Source organism: Monodon monoceros, unplaced genomic scaffold, assembly GCF_005190385.1.
Source record: "Monodon monoceros isolate NGI ecotype Baffin Bay Population unplaced genomic scaffold, NGI_Narwhal_1 Super_Scaffold_5, whole genome shotgun sequence".
In the NCBI taxonomy this organism is placed as follows: Eukaryota; Metazoa; Chordata; class Mammalia; order Artiodactyla; family Monodontidae; genus Monodon; species Monodon monoceros.
The window spans coordinates 6,694,398-6,714,002 of NW_021703782.1; positions in this window are offsets into that span (position 1 = coordinate 6,694,398).

A 19,605-nucleotide genomic window follows, 5' to 3' on the forward strand; every position below is an offset into this window, starting at 1 on the left:
GGAAGATCCCACATGCCGCGGAGCGGCTGGGCCCGTGAGCCATGGCCCCTGAGCCTGAGCGTCCGGAGCCTGTGCTCCGCAACGGGAGAGGCCACAACAGTGAGAGGCCCGCGTACCGGAAAAAAAAAAAAAAAATGCGGCTTTATTTGTAATAACCCCAAAATGGAAACAGCCCCAGTGTCCATTAACAGCTGAATAGATAAACAAGTACTGGTGTATCCATACAGTGGAATACTACTCAGCAATAAAGATAAGGAACTATTCACAAAAATAGTGTTTATGAATCTTAAAATAATTATGAAGCATGAAGGAAACCAGGACTTTTATTTTAAAGTAAACCTGATTCTAGTCATGTGAAATTCTAGAAAATACAAACTAATTTACTGTCAAAGAAAGTAAATCAGTGGTTTCCCTGAGGGTCAGTGAGGGCAGGGAGAGATTACTAAAGGGCACAGGGTGAATATAGGGGTGATGGAAGTGTTCATTAGAATGGTTAACAATGGTTTCATGGGTTTATATGTACATCATACAGATCCAATTGTAAACTTTAATTATGTGCAGTCTATAGTTTGTCAGATGTCAGTAGAACTTTTTAAAAAATGGTTCAGTAAAAGTTTGGATCTACTTCTTTTTTTTTTTCCAGAAACTGGAAGATTTCTCACGCTTATATTGACTTGACCTTCTGTCTCTCCATGCCTTGGGAAGGGTAGCCCTCCTTAGGGGCCGGCAACATTGGTAAGCAGTAAAGATCATTTCTATCTGAGTCGACAAAACTCTGGCTGGATGATAAAAGACTATAGGATTTCCCTTTCTTCTATTTTCTTTTTCTTGTCTGTGCAGTAATAGCCTTGAGGTGAACAGTTCATAGGCTACAGGAGTAAACAAACCCTTATTTGCTCTGACAATGACCTCAACTCCAGGAAATGCCCCAGTGTGATATGTACACACTCATCTCTTATAACCGTAGTCATCAAGACATCTGGGGATGCACCTTCAGAAAAGGCACTGTCTCTCTAGTTTGGTACAGTCTCCTCCAGACCCTGTGTGATTCATACCACACACTGTCTCTGTACCAATTATGGTTTCAGCTTGGCCCCTGTAGTCTTACCACAAGTGACTCCAGCAAACCAAATTCTGGACATCAGGGTGCATGTTCCTTTGTAGTACCTGGGAACAGCTCCCCCTCTATATGCTGGGTGTTATGTGACATCTCTTGGGAAAAAGGGAGTCAATTCATCCTTCTCCCCAAACCACTAGAGGTTGTCATGACCACTTCCCCCTCCTCAGGGTGACTTCTGGATCCTCAAAAACCCCTGGCATCCAGGCCACAGAAGAGAACCACAAAGTGCTGTAGTCTTTCCTAGGTGGCATTTGTCAGCAATGCAAAGTAGATCAAAACTGGGAGAAGAAAAAATTCTTTGCAAGTTGCCAGCAATATCCAGACTGGGTCTTTTTTTTTTTAATTTTAAAATTTTATTTTATTTATTTTTTTATACAGCAGGTTCAGACTGGGTCTTCTTGGCCAAAATGGGGTCAGAGAGGAGGGAACAATGTCCCGCTAAGGTGTAGGTTAGGTGTATTAAATGCATTATTGACTTATGATATTTTCCACTTATGATGGGTTTATCAGGATGTAACAACATCATAGGTCGAGGAAGATCTTTATATTTAGCCAGTCTTTGACAAAGGAACAAAGGCAATATAATGGCGCAAAGATAGTCTTTTCACCAAATAGTGCTGGAACAGCCAAACATCCACATGCAAAAATAATGAACGGTCACAGACCTTCACAGTACCCCTTCACAAAAATGAACTCAAAATGGACCACAGACCTAAATATAAAATGCAAACATATAAAATTCCTGGAAGATGACATAGGTGCACATCTAGGTTGACCTTGGGTTTGGCAGTGACTTTGTACATCCAACACCAAAGGCATGATCCATGAAAGAAAGAATCGATAAGCTGGACTTCACGAGGCTTTCAAACTTGCACCTCTAGATCTTTGGGCATTCTCCTTCTTGCCTATCCGGCCTGTCTTGCTTTTCCCCGTTCCTCGTCTTTTCTAGAACCCACAACCCACTAGTGCATTACCTTCTTGCCAGTAACCTTTGTGCCATTGTCCGTCTACTGGACCTATAACGACACAACTATCCAGCTTCTCTATTTTCAAATTCAGGCAGCTAGGGTGCTATGAGGGCAAATCATAAACTCTAACAATGCTGTCCTCTCTCTCATGCCCGATGGTAATTATATAATTCAAGCATTCGAATTCTCTTCTAACCCCTTTATCGCTATTCTTTTCCTTTCACTGTCAGGAGGAAACCTTTTACTTTCCCTGAAAGTATAAAATGGAATTTCCTCTCTTATTATCAACCTACCTGTGACTTTACTTCCTTTCTCCTTGTATCCAAATCATGCTAGCAAAGTCACTTTGGTGTAAGTCTAATCTCTCCATCTGTACTTTGAAATCTAGTCCTTTCCCTCTTCATGGCAATGCTAATTCACCATTTATCTGCTTCCTTTCCCCCTTATTTTCAGTTCTTCTTTCTCTGCTAGCATCAATGCTATGTGAAAATTTTCCAGTTTCTTTTCTGTTGAATTAGAAAAAAATCTCTTGCTGTCATATTTAGTTAACGTATTTTCATATTGGTATGTATTCATTATCTTAAATCCATCACTTTCTGTTCATTTTTCAATCCATTAAAAAATATATATATGTTTTATTGTCTGTCTTCCCTACCTCTGGAATGGGTACACCACAAGGGCAAAGAGTTGGGTGTGTTTTTTCTTTGATATATTCCAAACCTGAAAAAGCTCACCTTTTCTTTTGAAAGAACTGCATTTCTTGGGACATAATAGGCCCTTAATAAATATTTTCTGAATCAGTGAATGGATGGTGCTTAGTGAGCTGGGCACTGAGAGTGGGCAGATGAAACAGAACCATCTTAAATTTCCGTTAAGATGATAATAGTACCCACACCGCAAGGCCCGAGCACATTTCAGTCTTCATCACATTTACTTCTCTTCCCCACTTAACCCTCTTTATCACTTACCTCTTGAAACATTTTCTTGCCTTGAGTTTCCTGACCTTGCACTCTATGCTTTTTTCTCTCTAATTTTTGAGTCTTTTCAGGATTCTTTGCAAGGTCTTCTTCTGTTAACCTGTTGATGTCAACTTCTAAATGCTAACGCCTTCTCTTGTTTTCACACGTTACACAGACTCGCTGGTTATGCACATTCGTTTCCTGGCGTCAGTTTTATCTAAATGCAAACCATTCTCAAATCTAAAGCCCAGTTCTTGCATCTGCAATTCCATCTGCATTGATCACTCTCCCCTTCTCACCTCCAACAGGCCCCAGAATCAGGTCCTGCTCCCATGCACCATGTCTTCATCTCCCCACTTCCCCAAGTCAGAGACCATCATCATATCCTTACTATTTCTCCACCTTTTCTTTCCTTTCCTAATCATTTTTCTTATCCTGTCTATTTTAACTCTGCAATATCTTTCAGACTGGCATAAGAGCAATAGGTATGTGAACAATTTTTACTCACTAAAAATCTTAAACTTATCCATTACTGTAGAAATAATTGTACTGTATTATAATTGTCTGTTCATTGGTCCCTTTCACTCAAGAAAGTGTAAATTCCTTAATGGTAGGAATGTTCTCTGTTATCTTCTTAGCTTCTCACACCTGGTCTGGAACCTGTGTAATTTAAAATATTTTTGGAAGGATAAGAGATTCTAGATAAATTATTAATTTAATTATTTCAGTATTTTTGAGTTTAATAGTATTGAGTACACAATAGCTGAAAGTATATATTGGGGCAGTCTTTTAAAGATTTATCTTGATCGAGGAAATAATCTCGGCACTATAGATTTGAGTCAAAAATATACTATTTGAATATAATCTATTAGTGTAATAAGTTTATTATACAAGTTATAAAAACTTCACATAGAACCCTCAAATAAATACTACTATAACTAAACATGAAACTCTTCCCTTGTGTGCACATATACTTTGTATTTTTATTTTTTTATTAACTTTTATTGGAGTGTGGTTGCTTTATAATATTGTGTTAGCCTGCACTGTATAGCACAGGGAACTCTACCTAATATACTTTAAACATTAGCAGGCTGCTGACAGATAGAAAAGTATGTTTAGAAGTAGGGACGATTCCTTCTAGAAAAATGGTACAGACGGACCAGTTTGCAAGGCAGAAATAGAGAGATATAGAGAACAAACGTATGGACCCCAAGGGGGGAAAGTGTGGCAGGGAGTGGTGGTGGGATGAATTGGGAGATTGGGGTTGACATATATACATTAATATGTATAAAATAGATGACTAATAAGAACCTGTTGTATAAAAAAAAAAAAGAAGAAGAAGAAGTAGGGAAGATTCCCTAAGGAGAGACTTGCTTTGCCAAGTAATGATTACTGGCAGCGTGTCAGAAATGTAAAGAATCTGAGACATTCAAACTACAGCTTGGCCAAATTAATCTTAATATGCTGACATTAGAGTTTTTAAATACGCTAATGGCAGTTGTAACGTTTGAGAAAAAATTTGATATGGCTCGGTCACATGAAACAAAATCTTGACCCTCTAAACATTTTATTTTGCAATACATTTTTAAAGTGAATAGATTTAATTTTTTTTAATTAATTAATTACTTGTTTTGGCTGCATTGGGTCCTTGCTTCTGCGCGCGGGCTTTCTCCAGCTCTGAAGAGCAGGGTCTAATCTTCATTGTGGTGTGGGTCTTACTGCGGTGGCTTCTCTTGTTGCGGAGCACGGGCTCTAGGCACGCGGGCCTCAGTAGTTGTGGCTCGCGGGCTCTAGAGCGCAGGCTCAGTAGTTGTGGCGGATGGGCCTAGCTACTCCGCGGCATGTGAGATCCTCCCGGACCAGGGCTCGAACCCGTGTCCCCTGCACTGGCAGGCAGATTCCCAACCACTGCACCACCAGGGAAGTCCCAAGCAGATTTAATTTTTAGAGCAGTTTCAGGTTTACAGAAAAACTGAACAGAAAGTACAGAGTTCCTATGCAGCACAATAGAAACGGATTATCTGAGGAGGTGGGTAAGTGGAGGATAGTTTATTTGTTTTCCAGAGGAAATGATTTCTAAGCTGGGTTCTGAGAGGATGAAGTTTGGCCAGAACAAAAGAGTCATCCATCTTTAGTTTCTTTATTTTGATAATTCCAGGAGCCGTTTACACGAAGTGTATTTCATATATACAACCACTTGAAAGCCACTCCCTTTCTGTTATATCCTTGATATGATTTAGGATTATAGTGGCAATGTAACCTGGGCACATGACAAATAGAAACAAGGGAGCAGGATTTAAAAGACTTGCCATGCATATGCAAATCATGATGTTATTGGCCCAATCTGCTTGTACTTTGACTTGTTTTTCTGTCACTGATGATAAATTTGTGACCAACACAGCTGGAATCCTTTAATGGTGTTGTCAGAGATTGTAAAAGAAAGTCATCTGTCACACACTGAGGCTAAACATATGACCTTCAGTCCTATGCCAGAATAAACTGTCAAATGATTTAATGGTTGTTTGTTCAGAAATAAATATATGCACATATAGGTACAATATCTGTTCAAAAATATTCCTGATTTTTCCTTTAGGCAAATTTCTACAGAATTACAAAATTCTACAATTTCTGACAAAATTAATCCACTAAATGATTATAGATTACTTGAATTTTTTAAAAAAAATTTTCCATGCCCCCTTAGTATGTTTGGGGTGTCTGTAATTACGAATGAGAATTGGATGAAAACACTCATAAATATTTGTAGGATGAAAGCAGGAGTACAAGGCTTATAATCCAGAGAATAAAAAATGTGAAACAATATCACACTGACATTTTTTTAAATTTTTGATATTTCCTCTAATTCCTTATTCAGCCCCTCTGATTTAGACCATACAGTCTGGACGACTGCAAATAACTCAGTCATAAGTTGATGATAAGATAGGGGTCTTATCATCAACCTATTACTTTAGGTAATTGAAGTGATAACTCTTTGGGTTAATGTGCACAGCAATCTCATGGAGAAATTTGCAGATAATGGGCATAGCTTTAACGGGCTGTTTGCCTCCAATCTGAAAGACTCAAACTTTAGTCATGCTTTAAAAAAAAAGAAATACAGAGTGGCTCAAGTCATTTCCTGTGCTTCAAACATTTGGCAAAACTGAGTTCCAGGGTGGTTATAGCTGGCGTATTCAATTTGTGCAGCTTCTTTTGTCCTTAGGATACGCTGTAACATCTGCTATTCTGCAGTGCGTATGCTAATCATGAGAGGCCTTGTCTTATTATTGTGGCTTTTTTTCAATCTTTATATAGGAAAAATAAAACTCACATCAACCTTTTAGGGTGAATGATACGGTAGAATTATCTGTTTGCAGCCAAGTTTGGGAAAAAACACATTTTTTTCTCTTCATTTAAATTCTAAACATATGAATTGAACACCTACGTATATGCACACACCAGGGCTGTAGGACGCTTGGGTTAAAGAACGTCTCCTTGTTCCCTAGACCATGAGGGAAGCTGCTTTTTAAAACCCAAGACTTTTTGTTAGCAAGTGAGTCACTTGTAATTTCTCTTCAACATATAGCTCATTGACAGTAGAATAGCTGTTTGTTTTATAATCACAGAAACAGCTGCACAAGGGCTCCTCTGCCTCACGGGCTTATCTTTCCTAGCTAGAGATGCAAGAAGTGTCCAGGTCTGGGAAGAAATTTCTTAAGAACTGGTACTCTAGGTATATCAGTGGGAGTTAAGGTTGTAGGGGAAGAAAAAATATCTTTTCCCTCTACCCATTTTAGGTTCACTGGCTAGGGCTCTGTCAATTAGACTGACAAAAGACTAATTGACAAGAAAAAAGCCAGCAGAAGTTTGTGAACATTTTTATTGCACATATACACGGACGCACCCAGTGATGAGTAACTCAAAGGGGTGGTTAGAACTTGGGTTTATGTAGCATCTTAACAAAAGAACGATAATATTATAGAGAAATGGCAAACCAGAAGAAAAAGACTTTGAGCTTCTTAGGGCAGCAAATTCTGGGAAGGCAAATATATGGGAAGATGATGGTAGATAAGAGCTAGTTTTAGCAAAGTTTGTTATATAGATTCCTCTGGTACTGCCTCTGGGCTGATATGGGTCTAGGGTTGTCTCCGATGATCATTTCCTGTTCTTCCTTGTAGAAAGGGGAGAGGAGGCACCTTTAAAAATTTGTGTACTGCTCTTGGGCAAATAATGGGAGAGGAGAGAGCTTTTCTTCTTCTGTTGCCTTCAGATCAAAACAATCCTTATGCCAAAGGGATATATTTTGGGGTAGCGTATTCTGCTACCCTTCAAGGTCATCACAAACTGTCTTCAATAATGCAGTTCAGGAAATGTATTTCTTCATTTTATTAGGGTCTTTGCATGGAAAAGAAAAGAAATTTTATTGTCATATACACATTGATGTGTGTGTGTTATATGAATTCATATGAGTAAGATTTCTTCCTATGAGTAAGATTTCATATGAGTAAGATTCTTCATGTGAGTAAAACTTCATATGAGTAAAGATTTCAGGTGCATCGTTTGCTAGAGTGTCATATATGCATATATATATTAAACAGTTGTTTTTAAAACAAATTTCATTTTTGAAAACAGTTTTAGATTTAAAGAAAGATTGTGACAATACAGAGAGTTTCCCTATACCTTGCACCCAGTTTCCCCTATTATTAACGTCTTACATTAGTAGGGTACATTTGTTACAGTTAATGTACCAATATTACCTATTATTATTAATAAAGCCTGTATGTTATGTAGATTGTCTTAGTTTTTAGCCTGATGTCCTTTTTTTTTGTTTTGTTTCCAGGATCCTTTCCAAGATACTCCATTACATTTGGTTGTCAGTGTCTCTTTAGCCTCCTCTTGGGTGTTAAGTTTCTCAGACTTTCCTTGTTTTTGATGACCTTGGGAGTCTTGAGGAATACTGGTCAGGGTTTTTTGCATATTTTTTTTCATTAATCACTCTCTTAAAAAATTACTTTGGCCGTGGCCAGTGGGTAAATTTCCCTTTGTGTAAGTTAAGGGATGAATGTCCCCATGGCCCGATCTCATTTGCAAGAAGCCTCTTTGGTATAAAAGACTAGACATTATTCCAGAATTCCTGCTGTATGAAACAATATCCTCGCATTTGTTGGGGCCCTCTTTTTTCTTTTTTTTAAGATGTTGGGGGTAGGAGTTTATTAATTAATTTATTTATTTATGGCTGTGTTGGGTCTTCGTTTCTGTGCGGGGGCTTTCTCTAGTTGTGGCAAGCGGGGGCCACTCGTCATCGCGGTGTGCGGGCCTCTCACTATCGCGGCCTCTCTTGTTGCGGAGCACAGGCTCCAGACGCGCAGGCTCAGTAGTTGTGGCTCACGGGCCTAGTTGTTCCGCGGCATGTGGGATCCTCCCAGACCGGGGCTCGAACGCGTGTCCCCTGCATTGGCAGACAGATTCTCAACCACTGTGCCACCAGGGAAGCCCACATTTATTCACTTTTTATCAAGCCTTTTGATAGATATGAAAGTAAATTACTGCAGTCTAACATTAGAAATATTGAAAACATCTTACAAAATATCATACTCATTAAGAGAGTATCTTGAGTGAATGGAAAGCAAAGAGGAAAATTTCCCATTTTTTGTGTTTTTTTTTGTAACTTCAAAAACTACCATATGCTCCAAGGCCAGTTGTTTGCAAGTGCCTTGGAAATAATATAACTTAAATCTACAATATCAACATAAAATAAAGCAGACATTAGCTCATGACTTTGGAAATATTTAAAAATTAAAAATCAGTAATTTCTGCAACAGCCCAACAGTTTTGTCTTTTGTTTTTCTAAGTTAGAAACGTTGTGGCATCATTTGTAGCATGAATCAAATTAAATCCTGCTTATTTTGTAGTGTGTCTGTAGAGATACAAAATCATCATTAATCGGTTAGGCACTTAAATATAAGGTCACAAATTAATCATTCTTTGGAATTGGGTGTATGGAAAGGGAAAGCTCCAGTCTTCTGTCCACCATTCATATGATATTTTTCCTTCTAATGGGAATATTGATGCATTTATGTGCTCAGCTCTTAGTATGTTTCCCTAAAGCATTTACCATCTTTTATTATAAGATATCTGCATTTACACATTAAAGAAGGATATGTATATTTGTAGATTCCTGTGATTAAATTTCTTTTGTTCAGGGACCATGCTAGGTCATTCTAACTCTTCCTCATATATTTAGGGAGAAATTTGTCCCTCTTTTTAAGGTTTCACCTAGGACTTTGCTCCATACAAGAGCAGATTGGATTAAGCCCTAAGGAGACTGTAATTTTCTTTTTATCAATTACACATTTGTCCCTCTGCCTCCTAAGAAAGTAGTAAAAGTTCAGAATATCTATTTTTCTGGAGTGGAGAGTCTGGAAGTTCTTCAAAGTAGTTTCACTGTGGGATGTTCCACCAAAGCCCTCCAAATTATCTATTCTCTAACCTGAGCAAGAAATGCCAGTTTGGGGTATAGGACTCTTCAGACACTTGAATTTTTCACCTTCAAACAGAAGGCTGGAAGCATTGTGGATAAAACATAAATATTCACAGAGCATTGCATTTATAAATGTGTAGTAAGAAACGATTGAGCACGTGAAACCCATAGACCACTTTCTTTCAACATCATGAAAGTACTATCTTACAGAGATTAAAAGAATGAAAGTATTGTCTAACTCAGAGACGGGAGCTCCCTCTAACATTGTGCAGCTCCCAATTAGTAACAGCTATGTTTCTCAAGCTCAACCAACCATAGAAATAAAGGAAAAAACAAAAAAACCAAAACGCACATCTAATTGATTTCTTCCCTTATTCTGATGCCAATAAACCAATAAAATACAGCAACAGCTGGACCAAGGAACTAAGCTATAAGGAAGAGAGTTTAATAAAAAACAGCTTATTGTATTTCTTTGCTAGGCTTGTGGGATCTTAGTTCCCCTACCAGGGACTGAACCCAGGCCCCAGCAGTGAAAGCAAGGAGTCTTAACCACTGGACCACCAGGGGAGGGATAGATTGGGAGTTTGGGATTGACATGTACACACTGCTGTATTTAAAACAGATAACCAACAAGGACCTACTGTATAGGACAGAGAACTCTGCTCAATATTATGTAATAACCTAAATGGGAAATGAATTTGAAAAAGGAATAGATACATGTATATGTACAACTGAATCACTTTGCTGTACACCTGAAACTAACACAACATTGTTAATCAACTATACTCCAATATAAGATAAAAAATTGTAAAAAAGAAGTAGCAAAAATAAATAAATTTTAAAAAACAAAACAGCCAAAATGTATGGTCTCACAGTTCTGCAGTTTAGAAATCTGAAATCAGGTGGTCAGCAGGGCCATGCTCACACTGAAACCTGGAGGTGAAGCTTCCCTCGCCTCTTTCTAGCTTCTGGTGAATTGCTGCCAACTGTTGGTGTTCCTTGGTTGACAGATGCATGAGTCCAATCTCTCTGCCTTCGGGGTCACATGGCATTATTCCTGTGTGTCTCTGTCTTCACGTGGCCATCTTCTTAAAAGGACATCAGTCATGTTGGGTTAGGAGCTCACCCCTAGTTCAGTAGGCCCTCATCCAAACATAACTAATTTCATCTGCAATGACCCTATTTCTAAATAAGGTCACATTTGGAAGTACTGAGAATCAGAACCTCAACGTATCTTTCTGGAGGCAGGGGGTGGGCAGAAACAGAATACAACATGTAACACTTAATATGTTTTTTGCCTGACTTGTTTTGAAAAGTGGAGTTACATTTACAACTGTGCTACTCATTCAGCAAATCTGAGAAGGCAACATCCGGAGATACCAAGAAGAGAGACTTCCTGTCCTTAAAAAGGTTAGAATCTAGTTGAGGAAACAGATCATTTACAACTGTTGTAGGTAAAATGAAAATTCCTATAATAGCAAATTGGGCGAAGTGCTGTGAGAGCAGTTGATGGATGACATGTTTTTTGGCTTGAAGTGACTTTTATTTTCTTTATGCTTTAATGTTTTCTAAGTTTTCTGCAACAAACATTTATTTACCACCGAAAATTGACTTGAGAGAACTTGAGAGTTAAGCTGCCTCAAAACTTTAAAATAAAAAACTCCTAAAATAATATGCTGTCTTTTCTTCTACGATCTACCAAGATGATTCCTGAGGAATGTATAAGTAGGTTACTACGTAAGAACCTATTTCTGAATCAGGACTAATTGTGACGAACCTCTTGTGTTGTCTGCTTTATTATGAAGTCTTTGTTTCTTGTTTAGCAGTAACTCAAACAGGCTCTGCAAGATGCTCAGAAATGGTTTCATGGGCGTAGCTACTGACTAAACAGGTAGGTAGAGAAAAGAATTAGCTGGCCCCGCTGGTTCTCAGAAGCGGCCCTGAATATTGTAAGAAGCCTTCATTAGGAGAGGTGCACCTCACAGCTAGTCACCCAGCTGTGGCATCAAACCAGCTCATTTCTCTACTTTCAGGATTTAACCAGTCTCAGTGCTGCAGTAATCAGTGATAAACCATCACCATCCTAATGCGATCATCTTGTAAGATTCCTCATCCAATATTGGCATGCCTTGGGCTGCAACCCTCATTACTATCGCCCAGGCTTCCTCTCACACTTTCAACGATGAAAAACTCACTCCCTACCCCAGGCGTCTGCGTTTTTGTTGAAGAGCGCAGTTATGAAGTTGTTTGTTACGTTGAACAGCAAAATATTTCCTAGCTAGAGAAAGGTCTATTGTTCTCATTCTATCCCCCGGGATGACAGAGACCCACTCAGCTCCCCCCTTCCTCCTGTTGTTCTTTCAAATACTTGGAAGCAACCATGATATTTTGCCCAAATATTCTTGTTTTCATCACAGATGTTTATAGCTTGTTCATCATGAGGTTTCAAGTCTCTTTACAGTCCTCGCCATTTTTTCTCTGGCCATTATTTTGAATTAGACCATTTCCCAGATCTGAACACGAAATTCTCATGATATGTGTGTTGTGTGTAGTAATGAGTAGTTCCATCAGATGGTATGATTCCTGTGATGCTTGCAGTTAAATGAAAGTGTCAACTATTTTTCAGATACATTATTATCTTACCTCTTTCTCTGTATTGTACTTTTTTAAAAAAACTATTTCTTTTTACTCAATATTTGAATTTTACTAACTCTGTGAAATCTGTTGTTATAATGTCACCATCCAGGGATACTTTGGGTGTCAAATTTCTCATGCAAAAACTTGTCAATCTTGATCAGCTTATAGCAATTTGGTTTTCCTTTGTATTTGAAAATGAAAGAAGCATTGGTTATGCTTCATCCATTTCACACAATCTGTCAAGTTATACTGTAGGCTTGCGGCTGGTGCCTGTTCTGATTTCTTAATGCCAGACCAGTTCTTAAATATTTTGAATGTCACCCACTCCTGCTTTTAGATCTACATCAAAGGAATTGAACATAGATTGAGAGCTAGATTTAACATAAAACATCAGAAACATGTGCTCTCCTCTGACATGATGGAGAAAATAAACTTATAAATGCTATATTGTCTATAACATCCACATTAAGAGTTGGAAAAAATGATTTTAATTAGTCAATTTATCTATTTTTGAAGAGATTATAGTTACAAAAGTCACATGTTATCCAACCTTCAGGAGTACATGTATTTGATGTTTTTTCTTTAAAGTGCATCTCTTTTCAGCAATGTGTGTTCTTTGGAGTGTTGAGTCTTTTCTGGGTAGTTTGGTGAAAACGTAAAATAATGTTCTCAGTGCAATGCTTCTCCGTCCCTATCTTCTTTCGATCTCTGTCCTTCATGCAGTTTTGAATCCGGCTACATCATTTTACTGCCATACGTCAGTGCTTACTTCTCGTTTGTTTTCATTTCCTGCTGCCTTCAGAGCTCCACACAGTGAAGGTGCTGGATCTACCATCCATAAGACGTGTGCCTTTCCCAGGCCGATTGTTTATTTAAGGAAAAAGATAGAAGAGAGGTCCACTCTATTTGTTTGGAGTTATATAAATATGCTTAAAAAGGAGGATTTCCTCATGTATTCCACTTCAGTCTTCCTGTTCGGGGAGAGTTTTAAATGCACCTCTTATCACTATACGATGACAGCTTGAGTTACAGTTTTATAATTGTACCAAATATATTAGAGACGTTGGAAATCAGGAAGGTAAGATGGAATAATAATTCTGAATTTCTCTCCATATGTATTATAAATGTAGGATTATCACATATATATACACTCAAAACCAGTTTATCATTATAAAGCAGCAGATATAGTGCTATAATAGTAGCCGAATGTGGATGTAAATTATGGAAGAAGAAATTGATAAATAATTGTTATCTATATCAGTCTTATAGTTTTATTTTCCCCTTTATTTCACATTCTTCATAGGGAGTTTGCTCACTAAGTTGTAGTTGAAGTCAAAAAGTTCTTTAAAAAGGATCATAATAGAAGAATATTTTCAATCAGAAACTATTTTACATTCCCTTTGACATTATCTTGTGACTGAAGTTTTAAAATAAACATAGAACTCAGATAACATTATTAATAAATCTTAAAATATTTTACAGGATTGCCAATACAATTCTCAAATATGTAACTAAGATGCGACATATGGTACTACACAGAGGAGACAAACAGCAATGATTAAGATAAAACTAAAAATAACATTTTATAATAAATGTTAATATTTAATGTAATAAATATTTAATATATACTATTCCTATAAATATATTACATACACTTAATTTAATATTTATAATATATATTAATACATCTTTTTATAATGTATAATAGATACTATTTACAAGACATATATATTTAATATAATAAAATAACATGATAGTGTTTTGTGATTGATGTGTTTCAGGACCCATGTTATAGGCTTTACATATTATCTCTTTTATGCTTATGCCTCTCTATGAGGTAGGCCCTACTTTATCTTCATTTTGTACATGGGGAACCAGGAGGAAAGAGATTAAGTATTATGTTCACAGCAAGAGAGATAATAAGAGGCCTGGGTGGGACAGAGTCTTACTTCTATTGGACTCTCATATTTGTACCTAATTTTATTATATAAAAAAGCAGACAGTTCAGAGAAGTGTTATCCTGACTTTGCAATTTGTCACAAGACCTTGATTTTTGAATTAGATTTACCTTAAAAATTATAGTTAGCTTAGAGTAATATTAAACTGATTTTGTCATTCAAGAGCAGAGAATTTGCTGAGTGATCAGCACTTACCAGGGCTGGGATTTTTAACTTGCAGGGGCTAACCTACAAAGTAAATGATTGTGTAGATAATGGCAAAGGCTCACATTAAAAACTGGGAGAGGGCTTCCCTGGTGGCGCAGTGGTTGAGAGTCCGCCTGCCGATGCAGGGGACACGGGTTTGTGCCCCGGTCCGGGAAGATCCCACGTGCCGCGGAGCGGCTGGGCCCGTGAGCCATGGCCGCTGAGCCTGCGCGTCCGAAGCCTGTGCTCCGCAACGGGAGAGGCCACAACAGTGAGAGGCCCGCGTACCGCAAAAAAAAAAAAAAAACTGGGAGAGAGGATATTTTGAAAGACTGTTTAGACAGGACTACCTCCATTCCTCTTAAAAAATGAATATTTGACTTTATAAGAAATGACTTAATAACAATAAAAAACTTGTTCTGAGTAGCTCATATTTACTATAATGTCTATTACTATTATTATCAACAAGAAAAAAAATCCAGAAGAAAATAAAAATAATAATCAAGCAAAAGCTGTAAAATATGACCAATGTTAGTACAATAGATATCCATAGATACCATGTTTTCTTCTTTATTGAAAAATCTGTACAGGCAATGATGGCAAAAATCCTTTGATAGGTACTTCCTGGTTGGTCCAGTGGTTGGGACTCTGTGCTTCCACTGCAAGGGGCACAGGTTAGATCCCTGGTCTGGGAACCAGGATCCCACATGCTGTGCAGCATGGTCAAAAAAAAAAAATTCTTTGATAGTAAACTTGTATTAAAGGATAGATGTGAAACCACTATGCAAAATCCCCAAAAGTTAATTACCAGACTACATTTACTTTCGAGAAATTAGCATACAAATAACTTTGAGGCACCATTGTGTAGGCAGAGTAAAAATGGAGGCTGAATCATGAGATGTATGTGATTCAGTCCTTACAAAATTACATCTAGTTTCTAAGTCAGTTAATAATATAATAACTTATTATTATTATACCACTTAGACAATATCTGTGTTACCTGATAGAACTCTAACTTCTTATTTTTTATTACTGAGGAAATAAATGTAATTTTCTATTCAGATTGAACAATTACACAGAACACTGGAATTACTAAGAGAATAAAGACCTGAATCCTTTTATCTCAGTTTTGTCTTTTGAGCCTAACACATTATGAGAGCAGCCTAGATGCGTTGGGATTTTATCCTGTTGAGGTTTGAATCACCTTATGGTTTTTTCATTTTATAGGGTGAATTACACTGTAAAGGTGAATATCAGCTAGCTACTGGTGTGTTTTTTTTCCCAGAACACTTTTAAAGTACATTAAACATTCTAGCATAAAAAGAGTGAACTAAAAATCACCAAACTGACTTACTAACTCAGCATAATTACTTAAAGAAAAGAAGGCAAAAGTAGTAAATAATTTTAATCTAAATCATGACACCTGTAAATATAGATGGCCTTGTTAAAGAGAAAAGAAACGTATTCAAATCACCGTGAAACAGCAGAGAAAGAAAAATGTCATGGATTTAATGTTATGTGAAGGACCCACCATGTTTTCTTTAAATAATAATAAGAGGTTATCACAGGTTCTTGAAGTTGACACATGACCTTTAGATTTGTCATGCACGGTACACGATTTTCTTGTTTGGAGTTGCACTGGTTTTGTTCTGCGATGAAGTACATTAATTACTCTGTTATTCTTTTTATTTAGAATTTTGGACATTATTTCCAGAAGAGTCATAGTTTGAAGTACCTCAAAATCTTTGAACTCAGAAAGGTAAAGGAAGTTGTTTTATGTCAAATATTATGATAAAAGCAAAGTAAAAAGCAAACAAGCACTGAATAAATATTGGAGAGACTTAAGTAGTTTTCTTTGTGTTCATCTCAAGCATGCATTGAACGCTCATTAAACTGTATTAGCTGGTGTAATAAACGTCATAAAAGAATCGTGGCTCTGGAAGCTTCCTCTTGGTTCCTTTAGAGAGAACCACATCTGAAACAAACTGAAGTGAGAGAAAGTATGATTGTGCAAAAGACATGAGGAGGGGATTTTACACACTCCTTCAGCAACCGTTTCTATTTTGCTCAGCTGTGCAACTGTACTGCCCAATCATTCGTCCTTCCTTTTCAGTTGTCTTCCTTTTACTATAAGTTATGATAAGTTATTGCTTTCTGCTCTGTCCCCAGGTTTGGGTTACATTAGTCCACCCCTAATGTGTGCCAGATGTTTGTCTGACCAAGATGGCTGGTTCTTCTCTTTCTCCTCTGGGTGAAGAATTATTTTTTTTCTATCCTCCAAATGTGCTTCTTATTTAATAATTTTTATTGGAGTATAGTTGATTTACAGTCTTGTGTTTGTTTCAGGTGTACAGCAAAGTGAATCAGTTATACATATACATATATCCACTCTTTTTTATCAATAGATTCTTTTCTCATATAGGTCTTTACAAAGTATTGAGTAGAGTTCCCTGTCCTTATTAGTTATCTGTTTTACATATAGTAGTGTTAATTATAATTGCTGGAGCCCATCACTGTATTATTTTTTAATCAAACCTTTCATCACCATGAAGATTTTTTTTTATCGGGGTATAGTTGCTTTACAATGTTGTGTTAGTTTCTGCTTCTCCTCAGCTTCAGAAACTAGGGCTAGTTATCACTGACATGAATGACCACCTTGACTTCCTAGTTATGGTTTTCTTGACAAGATTTCTCTTCTTGTGATACCTTTGAGCTCTTTCCACCTACTGGCCTCATAACATCTCCCTTTGCATTTTCTAAGACATCAGGACAAAAAAGTAACTGTAGATGAATTGAAATAGTGTGGAATAAAGCTGAGTGCTTTTAAAGAGAAGGTTCATACACTACTGAGCTTTTCTACTGTCGGAATGGAAACACAGTCTACTCTTTATTTACAAAATATGAGACCTGAATCAGAGGACTTTCATTACCTCAGAAAACAGCTACTCAACAAAATATTTCCAACTGACTGCTATTAACAATTAGAGTATCAGTAATATCAGAGTGATGTGATCATTGCTATATAGGTCAGCTCAGAACCTGCTTCACACAAAAGTCTACTCTCAGATCTAACCTATTTTGTTCCAAGGCTGATTTAGAAATTTTGTTTAGATTTTCTGGTTGATCTTTTTTTTTTGCGGTACGCGGGCCTCTCACTGTTGTGGCCTCTCCCGCTGCGGAGCACAGGCTCCGGACGCGCCGGCTCAGCGGCCATGGCTCACGGGCCTAGCAGCTCCGCGGCATGTGGGATCTTCCCGGACCGGGGCACGAACCCGCGTGCCCTGCATCGACAGGCGGACTCTCAACCACTGCACCACCAGGGAAGCCCCCTGGTTGATCTTTGAGTGATGCTTGCTGCTGTAACCTATACCCATGGGTTTAGGTAACCATGGGAATTCCTCATTGACTGGTTCCCCTCCATCTGTAAATTCAATGATTCACACCTTAAGTAAGTGGTATGTTCTGCAATTAGCCTACAGAGCAAAAGTCACACACACAGAAAATTACTGAGAATATTTTAAAGAGCCCATGAAGCACACTGAACATGGTTTTGTGCATAAAAATAACAACTACATTACTATTTAAATACATACTAAAATATGGAAACTATAATACTAAGCTTGACTAAAAAAGAAATCTAAAGCAAGATCTACAACGCATATATCTGTCTATTCAAACCAGTCTTGGTTTAAGACAGGCACAAAATTCTTAGCAGTGAATTGGAGATGAACAGAAGACTAAAAAGTGTCCTGTTTCCTAGTACGTTTTACTACATTTCTGTTTCCACAGTAAGCTTTATTCATGCCAACAGTGTTATGAAGATGACAAGAGACATAGTGAAGTCACATCTATGCATGTGGATGAGATGATGACCAGGTTCTAAAGTCAGGGAGTAGGTTAATGGGATAACATTACAACTTCACTGTCGTGCTCCTTCTTCTAAACTGTCACATCTTTTAACCTCTAACTCCTCTATGGATTACCATATTCTCTCTTGCGGTTATTAGTGTTTTTTTTTTAATTTTTATTAATTTTATTTTTGGCTGCATTGGGTGTTCGTTACTGCGCATGGGCTTTCTCTAGTTGCGGCGAGCAGGGCTACTCTTCGTTGCGGTGTGCCGGCTTCTCATTGTGGTGGCTTCTCTTGTTGTGGAGCACGGGCTCTAGGCACACGGGCTCAGTCTCTTGTTGTGGAGCACGGGCTCTAGAGCGCAGGCTCGGTAGTTGTGGTGCACGGGCTTAGTTGCTCTGCGGCATGTGGGATCTTCCCGCAAGAGGGCTCAAACCAATGCCCCCTGCACTGGCAGGTGGATTCTTAACCACTGCGCCACCAGGGAAGCTCCAGTTACTTTTGTATTTGTATTAGCTGTCCTGTAGTGTCCAGGTCTTATATATATACTTTTGATTCAATACAAAAAATAGGTGCTTGAATAGCTACATTAAATTCTCACCTCCAACTTTCTAATTTATTCTTCTGTATTCCAGTGCAGGTCCATTCACGTAGACCATGGGTCTTTTTCTTCCTTTCATCACTTCTATTTTTTATCCTATCCATCATGCAGCCTCCACTTTCCTTCCTCCATTCGTCCTTCTCTTTCTCTTTCTCACCAGCTTTCTTGTTTCCTTCCTCTTACACTTTCCTTATAGTCAACTCCACTCCAATTCACAGGTTTCATGTCTTTTAAAATAAAAAGGTGTTTTTATAAAAAATTGAACTGCTCATAAAAGTTTTAGCAATTCAGAAAAGCAAGTAAAAGAAAACAATAATAAACTCAACACCCATTGTTGCCATTTGTGAACATCATTCCAGAGACCTTTACAGCCTATCTGTAGATGGATGGCTGAATGGACACAGTAACAAAAGCCGCCACTGCCAACACTTGCTGGTGCTGTTAAAAATGCTTTCAGTCTATGCTTATTTGATTCTACCCTTGAGGTCATAATTATTCCTATCTCCATTTTATAGGTGAGGAAATGAAGACTCCTGGAAGCTAAACAACTTACCCAAGATTACATAACCAGTACAAGTTGAGTGAACACACAATTGTCCTTGACGGTGGTGAGGGAAGGTAGGGAAAATTGATTGACATTATTGGGTCTTTTATAAATTCATAGACAATCATTTTAGAGCAGTTTTAGTTTTACAGTCAAGTTGAGCAGAAAGTGAGGAGAGTTCCTGTATGCCCTTGCCACCCCGTCTCCCCCATTATCAACATCTCCCACAAGATGGTACGTTTGTTATAATCCATGAACCCACATTGACACAACATTATCACCCCAAGTCCATAGTTTACATTAGGGT